Consider the following 16,425-nt stretch of genomic DNA (forward strand, 5'->3'; position numbering starts at 1 on the left):
CCCCGTGGATGTGCATATGGATGTGCTGTTCAGGCAGCACTCTGGGGAGGGTGAACAAGGGGGTCATCAGTGCCAGCTGAGCCCCAGCCAGCTGCCCATGGACCCAGGGGTTAATTCCTGCCAGGAATGCCTCCCCACAGATGGGCCGTGGTGCCCCTGGTGGCTTTAACCATTCCAGTGCCTCCCAGATGGGCTCTATCTGGAATAGAATCCCAGGATGGTTTGGGTTGAAAGGACCTCAAACCTCACGCAGTGCCAGCCCTGCCATGGCAGGGACACCTCCCACTGTGCCAGGCTGCTCCAGCCCCAGTGTCCAACCTGGCCTTGGGCACTGCCAGGGATCCAGGGGCAGCCAGTCTGGGCACCTGTGCCAGGCTGGATGCAGGTGATCCAGGGGATTTCCAGGATGTATGAAGATGATTTCTCAATGCAGATGATTGCTGAAAGGAGCAGGGGAGATGCTGTGCTGGACTTGTACTCACAGCAGGAGGAAAACTCAGGGATGGTGCAGCCTTCGATACAGGACCATGGGAAAACGTGGAGTTTGAGACCCTCAGAGGAGAGAGCAAGATAAGCAGTGGAAATACAACTGTGGGCTCCAGAAGGAAATAATTTTAGCTTTTTGTGGGCTTAACTGATGACAGTATGTCCCTGGGGGGTGAAGGGGACCAGGAGAGCTGGGAGATGCCAAGGACAGCTCCTGAAGTGCCTTGTCCAGCTCTGGGCTCCGTGCACACGAGGGATGAGACGTCCCTGCTGCCTGACAGCACTGCCCCAAGTTTATTTTCAGTTCTCTGCCTTTTTCTAAGCCTGTCCTGCAGAATGACACCGAACCCAGGCACAGATCTCTCCATAAATCCCATGGTCAGATCCCCCCTAAATCAAGGCAGGAAGAACCAGGGCTGTAACAGAACCCTCTCAGCCCACTGAAGGTGGGATCGTGGCTGCAGCCATGGAAAACTGTGTTTTCCATTTCAGACACATCCTCTGAGCAAGAAAAGCAACTCCTTTATATAGATTAATAATGAAACTCATCAAGAACTCCTGTTCCCAGGTAAATTCTGTTAGCATGTTTGGCAGCATCAAAAAGACCTTCCAACAGACTATTTAGCAAATAGCCTTGTCTATGGGAGCTGAAAGATTTGGCAACGCTTCGTAATTTATGTCCTGCTTTTCTTAAGGGGAGGTAATAAATCACAGAGGGTGTTTTACCTGGGGAGAGGGAGAGAGAGGGTGCTCTCTGCTCTGCACCTTCATTATTTGTCTGCAGCTTCAAAGCCCAGAGCTGGCTGAGAGCTCCGAGAGGGCCGGATAATGATGCCCCGTAATCAGCAGAGTAATCACGAGATGGCTCTGTTACATTCCTCTCCCTGGAATATTAATGGAGTGGGGACACTGCAGACTGATGTGCAACAGGGCTTTCAAATCCTTCCAAATGGCTCCTCAGTCCATTACTTGTGCTGCTGTGTTCTGGGGGCTGGCAGAGGGAGGTGTAGCAGTGAGGAGCAGCGCAGCCTCGCCTCCCTTCCCCACGGAGCCACAGCAGGGAGAAGCAGCACTGTGTGCTGGAAACAACGGGGTTTAACTCCAGAGCTAATCCTGGGCTCGCTCAGGCTGCCCTGGGAGATACCGAGCAGCCAGAAAAGGCATTTCACCCAGTGGAGCCACACCAGCCGTGCTCCCACGTGCCCTGCTGCTCTGTGGGCACCCCCTGCCCCCTCAGCACCCCCAGAGGGTCCCAGGGCAGCAGGGCTGAGGTGTTGTCCCCTTGTCCCAGTGCCTCGTCTGTCCCCCCAGCAGGGACATCCCACCGGGACTGTCCTGTGGCCCAGCACACAGGGACAGCCTGGGCAGGGGGGCTCTCACCACACTGACTGTGCCCGGGGGCACTGCCAGGGGATCAGCTCTGCTCCTGCCACCACACAATCCTGGAGGCTGGGAAAGCCCTCTGAGATCGAGCCCAGCCATTCCCCAGCACTGCCCCATGTCCCCAAAGTGCCACATCCGCAGGGCTTTAAATCCCTCCAGGGATGGGCACTCCAGCCCTGCCCTTTCAGTAAGGAAATCTGCCCAATATCCAAACTAAACCACCTTTGTCCTGTCCCTGTTCCCTGGAGCACAGCCCGACCCCCCGGCTGTCCCCTCCTGGCAGGAGCTGTGCAGAGCCACAAGGGCCCCTGAGCCTCCTGTGCTCCAGGCTCAGCTCCTTCCCAGCTCCTCAGGAATTCTCCTGGGGCTCCAGCCCCTTCCCAGCTCCCTCAGGAATTCTCCTGGGGCTCCAGACCTTTCCCAGCTCCCTCAGGAATTCTCCAGCCCTTTCCTCAGCTGCTCCTCACAGGATCTGTGCTCAGAGCAGGGTGATTCTCTGGACAAAGTCAGGGCATCCCTGTTTCTCTTGGGAAGCACCAGTGCTCTCCGAGAGGACTTCAGGTGTTTGGTGCTTGGAGCAGGAATCTCCAGAGTTCTGCTGGGAGCAGGGGAAGCATTCCCAGCGCTGGGCTGGCCAGCTCAGGGACAGCACTCTGTGGAAAGGCTCATTCCAGGCCCAGATCCAGCACTCCAGAACACATTCCATCATGGATTTTGCTCTGATATCTTGGCACAGCCACACAAATTCCTGCCAACGCCTCCCCTCCTGTGCTCCGGGCCCCAGCCCACAGCAATGCCTCCCACAGGAAGGGATCCCATGGAATCCCAACGAGGGGGATGCACAGAACATCAGGGGAGGGTATTCCAACCCAAATCCTGCTCTTAAGGGAATGGCTCCCACTGCCAGAGGGCAGGGATGGATGGGAGATTGGGAACTGGGAATTGCTGGCTGGGCTGGAATTGCCAGAGCAGCTGTGGCTGCCCCTGGATCCCTGGCAGTGCCCAAGGCCAGGCTGGACACTGGGACACCCTGGGACAGTGGGAGGTGTCCCTGCCATGGCAGGGGTGGCACTGGGTGGGGTTTAAGATCCTTTTGAACCCAAACTCTTGGATTCTGTGAATTCCAAGCCCTGCCCCAGACTTTAGTGCATGAGGTGGAGCAGAGCACCCACCAGGGCCTCCCTCACTGAGCTGAGAGCATTCCCTGCCTGGGAATCTTTAATCCCAGCCCTGGCAGTACCAGCACTGCAATGTTCCCTGCCAGGGTGGAAAGGGCTGGGCACTCTGTTCGGAGGGACAAGCCCGAGGCACATCCGAGGAAAGATCCGGATCAGGAGCCCAGGAGGAGCTGTCCCTCCTGTGCCCCGTTCCAGCAGTGCCAGGGCTGCTGCTCCCGGGGATTCATTCCTGCGGCCGGGAGCAGCAACGAAACCCAGGCTGGGCTCGCCACCTGCTGCTCCTGCTGGCAATGACAGGAGAGCGGGATGGGATGTCCCGCTCTGCCTCACCTGCCCTCCCCGGGATCTGCACCTGGAACGGGCTGCTGGCACTGCCACCAGCTGAACTGGATGGGGAAAATGGTCCTGAGCCCTGAGCCACACGGGAATGATGAGAGAATAACCCTGCTCCGGGGCAGTCCTGGCACAGGACACAGAACAGCTGCTCTTGGCTCCGTTTGGGAAGGAGGGAGCTCCAGAGCCACATTCCCTGTCTGCCATTGTTCTTCCTTCTGCTCCACAGCCACATTCCCTGTCTGCCATCCCCTTCCTTCTGCCCTCCAGTGGGAACGAGTGCAGGGTGTGAGCACGGTGCTCAGAGCATGGCTGCATTTCCATGACCCTGGTTCCCTCAGCAGCGCTGGCAGGGGACTGTCACTGCTGTGCTGCCACCCTGCCCATGGTGCTCCTCAGAACCACAAATGAGCCCTGGGTGTCCCCTGAGCTGGCACTGCTGGGGCACCTCGAGTCCCCTGTCAGTTCTGGGCTCCTCACGGCAAGAGAGACCTGGAGGGGCTGGAGCAGAGAGGGGAACAGAGAAGAGAGGTCAAACCCCAGCGTGGTTGTGTTTGAGGGTCCCCAGGATGAGGCAAGAGATGAGAATCTTGACTCCATGGTTCAGACGGCTGATCTGTTACGATATTATATTATATTAAAATGCTACACTAAAACTATACTAAAAGAATAGAGAGAAAAGGATCCATCAGAAGGCTGGAAAGGAATGGAATGAATAACAAAAACCTGTGACTCTCAGAGAGCCCACACAGCCAAACCATGGCTGGTCATTAAGTAGAAACAACTCTCCTGGACCAGTCACAGATGCGCTGTTGGCACACAACCTCCAGACCACGTTCCACAGCAGCAGATAGTTATTGTTTCATTTCTTTTCTGAGGCTCCTCAGCTTCTCAGGAGAAAATCCTAGCAAAGGATTTTTCATAAAAATATCCTGGTGACACCCCAGCCCAACTGCACCCTGGGGTGAGCCTGGGAAGGCAGAGGGGAGCTGAGTTTCACACAAGTCAGATGAGTGTTTCTATTTCTTTCTGTATAAGATGAAAGTGCTGCTGGATCAGTGAGGTTTGGATTCTCAGAGGGAAACACAAAACCAGGCTCTGTGCAAACAACAACTGAACTCACTGGGCACCCACTCCCACATTTTCCATTAAATGTCTCCAAGGTTTTCCTGTGGAATGGATTCCTGCTCAGCCCAGGAGCAGCTGGGTCTGGTTAACACCCAGGCTCATCTCTGGAGTGCTCCAGTGTTGTCCCCACACCGTGGGCTCAGGGCTGGCAGGATCCTGGGAAAGAGTTTGAACGGGAATTTGGGATCCCTGCCTGGGCATTCCCACACAATGCCTGACCCTGCTCCCTGGAAGGGAGAAGGACTGAAAAAAAGGAGGATACCACTAGATTTAGGGAAGTTACCTGCTCTTTCTCACTGTAGGAGGACCTTTTCAGTTCTTATAAATGGGACAAGGTTTACATTTTCTGTGCCAGGTCAGTCCCAAGCTGATCCTTCTGGAACATTTTCCCCACAATAAGCAGGATAATGCAGGATTCCCATCCCTGGCAGTGCCCAGGGCCAGGCTGGACAGGGCTTGGAGCAGCCTGGCACAGTGGGAGGTGTCCCTGCCATGGCAGGGCTGGCACTGGGTGGGATTTAAGATCCTCCCAACCCAAACCAGTCTGGGATTCTATTTCTAAAAACAATTGCAGAGGAGAAATCGAGGGAAGGTGAAGGCACAGTGGGTGAGGGAACTGCAGGTGCTGGGTGCTGCACTCCCTCAGGGTCTGCATTCCAGGGCTCTTCCAGCAATAAATTGGGCATTTCCTTGTGCCATTCCCAAAAGCACTCCTTTTTTCCAGGCAATATGGAGCCCACAGAGACAGAGATGCCTGGGAATGTCCATTCACAGCCTGGAGTTCTCACAGGCTTTTTATGATCCTTGTTTCATCATGGGATTTAGTGCCAGCCCAAATTAAATTCATTTTACAATATGTATTTATTTCTCAGCTTCTTAACAGAACAATTTGGAAACATCCCAGAGCCTTTAAACAACAAAACTGTTTTTCCTTTATGGCAAAAAATTGGCTTTTTGCTTTCATTTTCCCAGGGAGAGCAGCCAGCAAAGGCACCCCTCCAGCTTGCACAAGGATGGATTTTTTCCATACAAAACTTCAGCAGTTTAGCACTTCCAAGCTGTCATTGTCACACCACAGCCAGTTAATTACATTTGTAATTCCAGAAACATGGGTGGTAGAAATTGAATCTCAAGTAAAAGACTTTGTCTCCCAGACAGTGGGCAAATAAAACTTTGTTTATCTCACCGTAATTTCATGATACACAGCATGGGGTGGTGAAAAATCCCTCAATAATGTAACTTATCACTAACAGGGAGTGCTGCACTCTTTCTCCCTCTCATTTTTATCATATTTCCACCAGCTTGTGAAAGGCTCCAGCTGAGTGAAGCTCCCCTTTCCCTGTCCCCACCCCACGAGCCAACCTGTGCCTGCTCTGTCCTGAGCACTCTTTTCCAGCTGCTTCCCAGTCCTGTGTGCCAAACTCACTTGTGACACTGCAATGATCTCCTCCAGGCATCCCAAGTGATTTTGGAAGGGAAAACACCCTGAGATGAGGGGAACATAAGGATGAAACAACCTCCTTATCCTGAATCAAGAGCTTGGAAGTGCCATTAAGGCAGCCCAGGTGGGAGCAGCTGTGCCAGGAGGGGGGACACACTACGGGGAAGGCTGGTTTTCCCTGCTGTTGGAAGGACTGACAGGAGATCCTGTGGAAATTCACAGCCTGTTTAGTTTGGAAAAGGCTCAGCTCCCTCAGGAGCAGTGCAGGGCCTGGCTCAGACAGGTCAACAAGGCACAACTCCAGAGCTCGAGTGGAGACACAAAAAAAGGCAGGGATTTGTCCCAGCATCATTATCCCACCCCAAGGCACATTTCCTGTCACACAGTGATGGCTCAGCTGCAGCTCTGGGGCACTGGGAACGCACAAACAAAGCCAGGTTTAAAAAATAAAAATAAAAAGTGGGATTCTTTGCTTTGTTTCCAGAGAGGACTAACACAGAAAGGCAGGAATCATCCCAAAGCCACCTGGGTTCATGCTTCAGGCTCTTGCCCCTGCCTTACAGCAAGCACTGAGCACATCCCAAGATATGTCCACTCCCACAGAAAGAGGGAATGGGTTCCAAGATCCCACAGCTGCCCTGGGAGCAGTCACAGAACCACAGGGATGGTTTGGATTGGAAGTGCCCAAGGCCAGGGCTTGGAGCAGCCTGGCACAGTGGGAGGTGTCCCTGCCGTGCCAGGGGTGGCACTGGGTGGGATTTAAGGTCCTTTCCCAGCCCAAAGCATTCCAGGGCTGTAAGGAATGGAAGTTATCCTCAGGAGCATCAGCAGCACCCACCCAGTGTCAAACCCTGCCAGTGCTCTGGGACAGGAAATTAAAATCACCCCCTTGGCAGCAGCCAGCACTGTCCAGGTGAAGCAGCACCCAAATCCCACATTTTGGGGCTGGCAATGGAAAAAATGGCACATTTCTGCTTCCTCAGCTCTGCTCCTGCTGCTCTTTGTGTTCCAGAGGAAGACTGCCAGTGAGAGCAGAGGTAAATACATTCCAGAGGGTTGCAGAGCAGTAATTCCAGTGAAAAGCACAGACCATGAATCTCTAATGCTCTGAAATCCTTCACAGCTCCGGAGGAAAGGAGCTGTGTGCCCAATTTAACCCATCAACCCTGAGGAAAGAGACCTTCCAGGGGCTGCTTTCCCCTCAGCAGGCACACAGAGATTTGATCTGGCAGCATCTGTATCAACCAAGAGCTCGTGGCCTGCTGTGGCCAGCAGAGATCACAGGGAGGAACCCCAAGGGCAGCACCAGGCGAGGTGCAATGTCTGTGAGGAGGAAGGGCTTGGCTTTGCTGCACCTAGCAAAGAATAAAACAATAAAAGCACTTAGCAAGGAGCATCATCCATCACTTCCTAACACAGCAACCTCCCCTCCTGCAGCCTCTGAAAGGCTAAAATGCCAGAGTGTCTTTTTAGACCTGTTGCTAATGCTTCAAAAAGAAGACAGAATATTCCAGTAATTCTCTACAGTTAGACTATAATCCAAATTCTGCTCCTTCCCTTTTCTTGATTATCTGCTCATTGGCAAAGCTGATTTTCATTGAATCCCAGACTGGTTTGGGTTGGAAAGGATGTTAAAGCCCATCCAGTGCCACCCATGGCTGGACAGGGACACCTTCCCCTGCTGGGAAAGATGAAAATTTGACAAGGAAGTTTCCCAGATATGCTTGGCAGAAAGCTCCCTGAATGTAGAACCTGAGAGCAGAATAGAGATGGAAGCAAGTTTTGATACAGAAGAATAATGGATGTCTAAGTAGACAACTGCTGAGACAGTCATTACTGGACAACTAAAAAAGCAAAGGTTAAGTGAGCTGGAAGGAGGTTTTATGACTAGAGCAAAGGATATGTTGACCACAAACAAAAAAAGATTATTTTACCAAGCAGAAATGGGCCTTAGGAAAAGCAGAAGATACCCCAGGCAAACAGACACGCTGACGTGGTGAGTAGAAAAAAGGTCTAAGAATTCTCCACTGCAAGAAAACAGAAAACAACTTCAAGCTTAAACTGTAACACAGTAACTCATGAGGTGGGATAGTAATGGCCATAATATGGCAATGATGGTAGTTATGATGGGCTGTAGGGAGTAGTAAAGGTTTGTGTGTGATGCTGACTGGTTGTTATGTATTAAGATGCTCAGCTAAGGAAAAGAAATAATGCACTGTAACCAGAACTAAGAGGCTTCAGGTTTGCCTGTAAGCTGCAGCCATGGCTCTGTCACCCACGAGCCGTGGCTGCTGTGACATCTTCTGTGCAATAAACAGCATTTTGAAGAGCTGCCTGATGTCCCACATCTCTCATCTCGGGCTCTTACAGGAGTGTCCTGATGTCCCACATCTCTCATCTCAGGCTCTTACAGGAGTGTCCTGATGTCCCACATCTCTCATCTCAGGCTCTTACAGGAGCCCAGTGTCCAGCCTGGCCTTGGGCACTGCCAGGGATCCAGGGGCAGCCACAGCTGCTCTGGCAATTCCAGCCCAGCCCCTCCCCACCCTCCCAGCCAGGAATTCACTCCTAAACCCCACCTAAACTCCTATTTTGTCTAATCACTCCAGCTCCTGGGAGCACCTCTTCCCAAACTTCTCTAGCTGCAGGATTCTCTTCTGGAGCACAGGGAGAGGGGATCAGTGCCGGCACCACTGCACTGACAGACTGTACAAATCCTGCATGAGGAATGCCCCAAGGGAACCGAATTCCCTGAAAATCGAGGGCTCCAGGTGTCACTCCTCCTTCCCCAGGGAAACGTGCAGTGCTGGGCAGCAGCCCTGACTCAGGGACCCTTCCCACATCCCACTGAGCTGCTCCTCATCCTCATGAGCAGCTCCCAAGCCCACCCTGCCCTCCTGGACAGCCCCAGTGCCCTGGCTGCTCCTCCCAGCCCTCGCTGGTGGCCCTGGGGCACCGAGTGTGCCTGGCCCTGGTGGGCTCAGTGCCAGCACTGCCAGCCCTGGAATGAAGCCATCCAAAGGGACACGGGAGCCACACGATGGGGTAGCCATGGCAACCCAGAGCGGCTCCCTGCTTCCCTTCTCACTGCATCACTGCCTCCCTCTCAGCTGCTGCTTCTCCAGCCTCCTGGATAATTCCCAGGCCCAGCTGGGACACCAATGCTCTTGGAAAATAAGTTTATTAACAGTACTTTAATTTTTTTTGTTCTTAAAAGTGCTGCAGTAAACTCAGGTTTTATCCAAATAGGAGAGAGGGGAAGGAAAAGATGTCACCAGTGCTGACCCTCAGTGGATGGGAAGCTGGGATAGCCATAAAAGTGTGGATAAAAACTCCACACCTGACACTAAATTTCACCAGAAATTCACTGATGAACTTCAGCCCCACAAAAGAAGGGGCAGATTTGGCTGCCTCCCACAGTCTTAGTGGCTTATTTATTTGTTAATTACTATTTTTGCAGTTTGTGAGAAAGAAAAGCAAGAAATGTATTTGAAATCTAGAATAACCTGCATGGAAGTTCTGCCAGGAGAAAACTGAATTGGGAATTTTGGAATCACTGAGGTTGGAAAAGCCCTCCCAGCCCAGCCAGTCCCAGCTGTGCCCAATGCCCACCTTGCCCCCAGCCCAGAGCCCTGAGTGCCACCTCCAGGAACTCCTTGGACACCTCCAGGGATGGGCACTCCAAAGCTCCCTGGGCAGCCCCTGCCTCAGGAATTCTCCAGCCCCTTCCCAGCTCCCTCAGCTGCTCCTCCTCATCTCCTGAGCAGGGTCATGCATTCCCTTTTGTCAAACCACCTCACTCTTTGTGACTTCAGGGGAGGAGAAGCCTGGAATTTCCTTAAATACTAACGAGAGGGGAAAGGTTCAGCTCTACAGCCCAGAATCACCACGCTGGTGTCCTTGATGGGTTGGTGACTGAAACCTACAGAATTTTAGTCCCCTGGGATAATCCATTACTGAGCTTCTCCTTGCAGTACCAAGAGCAAACCACCCATGTGACTCTGGGACTCCATAAATCCAAAATACAAACACATCCACGCTGCCTCCACGTCCCTGCTTCATGCACAGTGACTTGCCCAAGAACCCATTAATGCAGTCACTTGAAAAGCCTTGCTTGCAGGGACTCCTTGCAGGAATCTGAGCATGTTCCCTCTCCCTTCCCTTGGAATTAGTATGCCATTGTGGGGATCAAGGCCATTTGCAGGAATATAAAATATTCAATTAATAAGGCTCTGGAATTTTTAATCATGACATTGAAATGCTAAGGAGTGCATTAACATTTATTATTCCCTATAAAGGATGGATCTCCAGCTCTGTGCCTGCTCCAGAACAGCCCCGTGGAGCTCCAGGTGGGGTTTTGGGCTCCTTCCTAAACCGATGCTAAAAGGCAGCATTAATGCAGATTAGGCTAAATCTCATCACCACTGGAGTAACACTCCAGGAGAGAATGAAATTACCAACAGCTCTTGGTTTAAAGAGCTGAGGGGAACATTTTTTTTTCCCATTTCCAGTTAGCAGGGAATTACACAGGGAATCTTTCCAGCAGTGGCTTAGGCCTTGGTGAAGAAAAACAAAACAGGAAAAGCAGAGGGCTCTGCCTTAAGCACTGTCCTGTTTTACACCATTTTAGCTCAGGGCTTGCTCAGATGCACAAATTTGATCTATTTGTTATTTCTGAGGTGATTTCTCTTCCATGAATGGAAGCACTGCAATTTCACTGCTGGGAAACGACCACCAGAGAAAAATCCTCTTTTAAACAGCCCTAATTATGAGCCACAAGAATTTTTATTTCCTTTATTACTTCTGCATAACTTCTTGCCAAATCTTGGGGCAGGTTATGGCACTGGGAGAACATCTCACCTTGCAGAGAAATAATGTCAGCCCCTGGTGGTTTAAGCCCAGCTCATTATCCTGATTCTGAATTCAAATCACTCCCAGCTCCTGGGAAGGAACTGAACTCTACCCCAGCCCAAACCAGGACACTCCATCATCACAATGTGCTGTGTATTAATAACAGGCACAACAAATCTGTCTTTAAATAAAAATCAGCCTTGCAACCAACGGAGATTACTCAGAGGGATCACTTAGCAAAAACACTTAAAAGATAAGGAAAGTTATAGAGATGAGTAAAAATAAAACTTTACCAATAAGGGAAAGGACAAAAAGGATGTTTTAAAAGAATTAACAGGTGAAATTATTGTAATAGCTTGGATCTGTTATCGGGAATCAATACAGTAACTCTTAGAGAATGCATAAAACAAATACTTCTCTTTTGTGCTTGTAAGGGGAATATTCATTTTTGATGATAGCAATTAAATATTTTCTATTCAATCACTGCTTAAATAAGATTATTAACCGACCACAACCTGAGCTTATCACAGACAATTTTCACAGAACTTGTGAGCAGCCCCCAAAAGCTCCAGAATGTCTGATGGCACTGACCAGCCAGGCAACACGAGGCAGGCTGCCAGGGAGGGAGCTTGGGTGGCAGATTAATTACCAGGATGGTGATTGGATTATAGAAAAACCATACCTGAATGCTGACAGCAATTGATAGAAGAGATGGGGTCTCCATGGCTGGCACACACGAAGCCGTTCAGAGATTCCAAAGCTCAGTATTCATCCCCTTTCAGCTACAGCTAAAAATAGCAGTGCCCACAACACTGACGTTCCTTAGTAACATTGCTCCATCACAGCTTTGCTCAAACCTGCACAGGTCTTGCATTTTCTGCATAGCAAACACACCCAAGCACACTGATGTCTTCCCCAGGATCCTGCCTGCAGAGCCTCCTGGCCTGCTAGGCTTGGCACATCCCCTCCAGTCACCAGCTGAGCAGTGCTCCCAGTGCTGCTCCCCAGTATTCCCATAAATGCCCCTCAGAAACATCTCGAGCCATGTGGGAAATGGTAAAGTAAGAAGACTTTCAGAAAGCTGAGAAAGCAAACCTAGAAATAGAAAGAGCAGAGAACCTAGAATCAGCTGCAGCTCCCTCCAACATAGCCAGAACTGTAATTAATAACCAAACTGGGGATTCTCATTCTGAGGAGATGCAGGGGAAGATGCTCACCAGGAGGACAGGGAATTCCTCCTGCTCCTGTGCAGGCAAAGCTCCAAACCCCAAACTCAGAGAGAAGCTGTCCAGAAGCTGCAGCAGTGCCTGGCTCACTGCTTCCAGCTGGGACAGGCTGGGGCTGCTCTCCAGGGAAAGAATCTCTGGGAAAGGAGAGCATCAGTGGAACCAGCACGAGAACCAGGGGTTAGGAACTGGCCAGGAACACTCGTACACTGAAAGAAGAAAGCAGCAGCCAAGCACTACAGGGAATATTAAGGAATGGATCCAGCAGCAGTGGGAAAATGAGAGGTGGGTTAAAAATGAGCTCAGGTTGTGACAAGTGTGGGACAGGACTGAGGGCCCTCAGGAGCCCGTGGGGGTACCTGTTCCTGAGGAAGGCTGCTCCTCACTCCAGCTGGGGAGGGCAGCAGCTGGAAACGCGGAAAACAAAACCATTCTGGGTAGGAGGGAAGGAAGGCACAGTTTTCTTACAGAGGTGACAGCCTCCAGAACAGAGAGTTGGGGCTGCTTCCTTTTCAAATCAGAAATCACTCACAGAAACCCAGAATGTCCTGAGCTGGAAGGGACCCAGAGGGATCATCCCAAACCCCCAGCAATCCCACCCTGGGCATCCCTGGCATCCCTGGCCAAAGGCTCCTGGAGCTCTGGCAGCCTCGTGCCCATTCCCTGGGGAGCCTGGGCAGTGCCAGCACCCTCTGGGGAAGAGCCTTTCCTCATCTCCAGCCTGACCTGCCCTGGCACAGCTCCAGCTCCTCCCTGGGTCCTGTCGCTGGCAAAGTCATTTCTGTGCCCCACGTGGCAGCAAAACCGAGCGGAAACGCTCCCGTGGTGTGCGGGGATCCCGAGCAGGAGAGCGGCAGCCGCAGCTTTCCCGGGGCACATGCCGGGAACGCTGGGATCGGCTGCGCCCGCAGCGCTGCAGCTCCGCTCCCGAGCAGCCCGGCGGAGCGATGGCATCCCTGGCAGCGATGGACGGATGGATGGACGGATGGACGGGTGGATGGATGGACGGGTGGCTGCGGGAAGGCAGCTCCTGCCACCTCGTGGGGACAGCGCTCCTCTGCCGTCGCACCTCGGCGCTCCTCCTTCCCTCCGGATCAGCCCCAGCTTCTCCCGGGATGCAGAAATGTTCCCTCTCAAGGGGAACGCCAGCCCGGGCACTGCTACTCGCAATAATTCAATTTTTTGTTCGTTATTTTTCTGCTGTCCCTAAAGCACAACCTCCTTTCCCACTCCCTCCTTCCACCCCCTGAGCTACTGGCTGAGAACATAAATAATCCTAACCCAGAGGAGTTAAAAAGAAGAGGAGAAAAAGAGGAGAAAAGAAGAAATAAGAATAAAACACCCTAAGCACAGTGTGGGGTGTTCTGTCAGTCTGAGGTACAATGAAATCCAGCAGGAACTTGCAGCAGGAAAAGGTTTCCTTAGGTTTAATGAAGATTATTCTGTATTTCTGCATTTTAAAGTCACTAATAAACCAAACCTATATATGTATAAATATATGAAATATAAGTATTTTCTTCCAGCTGCTCCAAAGAAAAGAAACATTTGGGTTTTACTTCCAGACATGCAATTAATTGACTTAAGATCCCAAAACACTGAACAAACATTTATTCTTACACCTCTATACTTAATATATATATAATTTACAGGATTGATTGTTTAATTGACAAGACTTGTCAAAGGAACCTCCCAAAAAAAAGGAAAAACCTTAAATAAATAATAATAACCCTTAAATATTTCCATGAAAAACCACACACTCCTCAGCCAAACAGCATGCAAGGAGGGTTTTGGGGTTTTTCCCCAGTGTAACCCCACACTACAGATCTCACTGGGGTGGCTGGGCTGTACAATCCACACCACAGATTTTGGGCTTGAATTTCTGCAGCTGATCCACCCAAGGCAGGAAACTTCAGCTGCAGGGCTTGCAGCTCCACTGGGGACTAAAGAGGCAGAAGTCTGGAAGGAGAGCTTGGAAAACTCTTTACAACACAATCATCATCCTTGCCCCATGATTAAATCTTTTTTTTCCATGAAGATTTTAATTGGCATCAGGCACCTTCCCAAAGAGAAGCAGCAGGACTCCCAGTTTTAGGTCCTTTCTGGTAACTGCTGAGATCCACATGGATAAATCCCAGTCAAATCCACTTTTCTCCCTTTAAACCCACAGCACAAGCAGCTGATGAGGCTGAGACGTCACTCAGAGGCCTTGAGCTAAATTTGCATTTATTGTCTCCAGGTGCACATGCCCCAGAACCACCCACACTCTACAAAAAACAAATTAACTCTTTTACCCTCGACAGCTTTTCCTGCTTAGTCTGGATTAGTCTTTCTTCACTGAATTATGGACCTGATTCTCTTCCTTTGTGGAACAAACAGCAAACAAGCTTAAAAATTATTCAAGAAATGCCATTTATGAAAAAAGAGTATTCCTGCCAGAGGGGAAATTTAGATGGGGTGTTGGGAATTAGGAATTCCTGGCTGGGAGAGTGGGGAGGAGCTGGGATGGAATTCCCAGAGCAGCTGTGGCTGCCCCTGGATCCCTGGAGTGCCCAAGGCCAGGCTGGACATTGGGGCTTGGTGGGAATGGGATGGGATTTAAGGTCCCTTCCAACCCCAACCAATCTGGGATTCCATTTGGGAAGCTCCACTGGCATCTGGTAACAAAGAAGAGGGGACCTGCTCAGCCATGCTAACCAAGCTTAGGAATTCTAACAAAACTGGTAGGAATTCCACAGCTCCCCAGATTACAGCCACAAACCTCACACACACATTTGTTCCTGGAAAGAAGGAATTTCTCCTCGCTTGACTTCCTGTGGATTCTTTTTTGTTCCTGGAAGGAAGCACAATGGTGGCCTCTGCAAATAACTGGAGCAAAATGAATTTTCTTTGCTTTTGATCATTTAGGCAAAAGCTGAGTAGGTAATAAGTATGGGAGCACTAAGATATCATAAAATATAAGGAGTAAAATATGGATTGAATGGGTTTTTTTGGGCTTTTTAAGGACAAATGAAGCCATGCCACCTGTATGCAGTCAGTGCATCAGAAACCACAATCAGACATTTAACTGATGTAACACCTAAACACACCTTGTTATCCCTGCTGTAACTTTTCCCTGCTCTCCTTCCCTGCTCCACCCACAGATCTGCCAGCCCCATTCTCCCCTGGGAGGCTCCAGCAGGACCAGCACGGGAGCCAAGGCCAGTGGCAGACGCCAGGAGAGGAAATCCAGAGATTCCTCGTATTTTCGTGGCCCCCCACCCTGACACTCACCTGCCTCTGAGCCCGACACTGCATCCCTGGGGGCTGCTTCTCCTGGGCTCTCCGGGGAGCAGCAAGCACACCTCCCTGATTTATTAACCGGCCTGCTAATTAGCACATGCATCTCCTGCAATGAGCACAAAGACTTTCATTATTGTAACGAGCTGCAAAGTAACAAGCAGTACCCCAAAAGAGCACCTTGGTTTTGAACACAGCTGTTTATTATTAACAGGCACACGCTGAAGTCATTTCTTGCCCAGAGCTGAGTTTCTAACCCACCTGCTGGGACTGATTTAGGAATCAGACACACCTGATCCCACTGTTGGCCGGGAGAGCCAGGCTGCTGGGTACACCTGGCGTTCCGATTTTTCCTCTATTTTTTATGCATCACTCAAGCGTTTGCCACTTGAACTATGAACCCCTACTACAGAATCTTCCAGCCGGGACAGAGCAGAGCCAGAGCGCTAATTAAATCCACTATTTATCAATTAACAGCGTGCACTGATGGGTTTTTGATAGCCCCGCACACACACTCGGCTGTGCCGGGCTGCCCAGAGCTGAGTTTCTAACCCACCTGCTGGGACTGATTTAGGAATCAGACACACCTGATCCCACTGTTGGCAGGGAGAGCCAGGCTGCTGGGTACACCTGGCGTTCCGATTTTTCCTCTATTTTTTATGCATCACTCAAGCGTTTGCCACTTGAACTATGAACCCCTACTACAGAATCTTCCAGCCGGGACAGAGCAGAGCCAGAGCGCTAATTAAATGTACTATTTATCAATTAACAGCGTGCACTGATGGGTTTTTGATAGCCCCGCACACTCACTCGGCTGTGCCCTCGCACCTCTCGTTATTGACCTTGGGCCCGCCGGCCGCGCTCGGGGCTGGGGCAGCCGGGCTGTGCGCGGAGCCCGGCCCCGCTCCGTGCCTCCAGCGGCTCGGCCGGCTTCCGCAAAAGAGCCGAAAAGGCTCCAGCGAGCCCCGGAAGCACACCACGAGGCTGCCGGGGCTCTTTGTGAGTTACGGGCGCGGCTGTGGAGCCCCGGGCTCGCCTCAGCCCCGGCCCGCCTCAGCCCCGTCCCGCCCTTTCGCGTCAGCGCCAACGGTCGCGGAGCCCGCCCACGGCCGGACCGAACCAC

At 51.3% G+C, this 16,425-nt stretch overlaps 1 long non-coding RNA gene across 3 annotated transcripts in view; it reads right to left on the minus strand.

Annotated features, from left to right (window-relative positions):
• LOC121348716 overlaps nucleotides 1-16,342 on the minus strand; it is a 28,651-nt gene extending 12,309 nt beyond the window's left edge. For 2 of the 3 annotated variants that reach the window (XR_005954396.1, XR_005954397.1), the window contains exons 1-2: nucleotides 16,131-16,342; nucleotides 15,297-15,411 (exon numbers count right to left, since the gene is read on the minus strand). This is a non-coding gene — a long non-coding RNA (uncharacterized LOC121348716). Of the gene's footprint in view, nucleotides 1-14,780; nucleotides 14,857-15,296; nucleotides 15,412-16,130 lie in introns of those variants that run through there. The other variant, XR_005954395.1, reaches the window with a different exon arrangement.
• Between the last annotated feature and the right edge of the window lie 83 nt (nucleotides 16,343-16,425).

This window comes from Pyrgilauda ruficollis, unplaced genomic scaffold, assembly GCF_017590135.1.
Source record: "Pyrgilauda ruficollis isolate IOZ18807 unplaced genomic scaffold, ASM1759013v1 scaffold129, whole genome shotgun sequence".
Taxonomy (NCBI): domain Eukaryota; kingdom Metazoa; phylum Chordata; class Aves; order Passeriformes; family Passeridae; genus Pyrgilauda; species Pyrgilauda ruficollis.